The sequence below is a fragment of the Octopus bimaculoides genome, chromosome 25 (assembly GCF_001194135.2).
Source record: "Octopus bimaculoides isolate UCB-OBI-ISO-001 chromosome 25, ASM119413v2, whole genome shotgun sequence".
Classification (NCBI taxonomy): Eukaryota; Metazoa; Mollusca; class Cephalopoda; order Octopoda; family Octopodidae; genus Octopus; species Octopus bimaculoides.
The window spans coordinates 964,567-965,069 of record NC_069005.1 but is presented as its reverse complement, the minus strand read 5'-3'; the positions used below and the strand labels follow the sequence as shown (position 1 = coordinate 965,069).

Here is a 503-nt window from a genome sequence, read left to right as displayed (position 1 = left end):
CGTTCGTTCATACTTACGTACCTTCGTTCGGTCGTTTGTTCGTTCGTTCGGTCGTTCGTACGTACGTAAGTTCATTCGCTATTTCTTTCGTTTGTTCGTTTTTTCGTTAGTTCGTTCGTTCCATCCGACGTATGTACGTACGTACGTACGTACGTTTGTTCGTTCGTACGTATGTAAGTACGGACGTTCGTTCGTTAGATCCTTCGTTCGTTCGTATGTAAGTACGATCGTTCGTTTGTACTTAATTACGTACGTTCGTTCTTTCGTTCGGTCGTTAGTTCGTTCGTACCTCCGATCGTTCGTTCGTACGTACGTTCGTTGGTTCGTTCGATCTTCGTACGTACGTTCGTTATATCGTACGCTCCTATTTACGTTCGTTCGTTCGCATTTACGTACGTACATTCGAAATTCGTTCGTTAGATCGTTCGTTAGGTCCTTAGTTCCTTCGTTGTTTCGTATGTACGTACCTACGTACGATCGTTCGTTTGTACGTACTTACGTAC

General features: G+C 43.9%; 1 protein-coding gene across 3 annotated transcripts in view; it reads right to left on the bottom strand.

Annotated features, from left to right (window-relative positions):
• The window catches only part of LOC106871370 (probable cyclin-dependent serine/threonine-protein kinase DDB_G0292550), a 92,334-nt gene that overhangs the window by 17,864 nt on the left and 73,967 nt on the right, over positions 1–503 (bottom strand). The gene's annotated exons all lie outside the window — the stretch shown is intronic.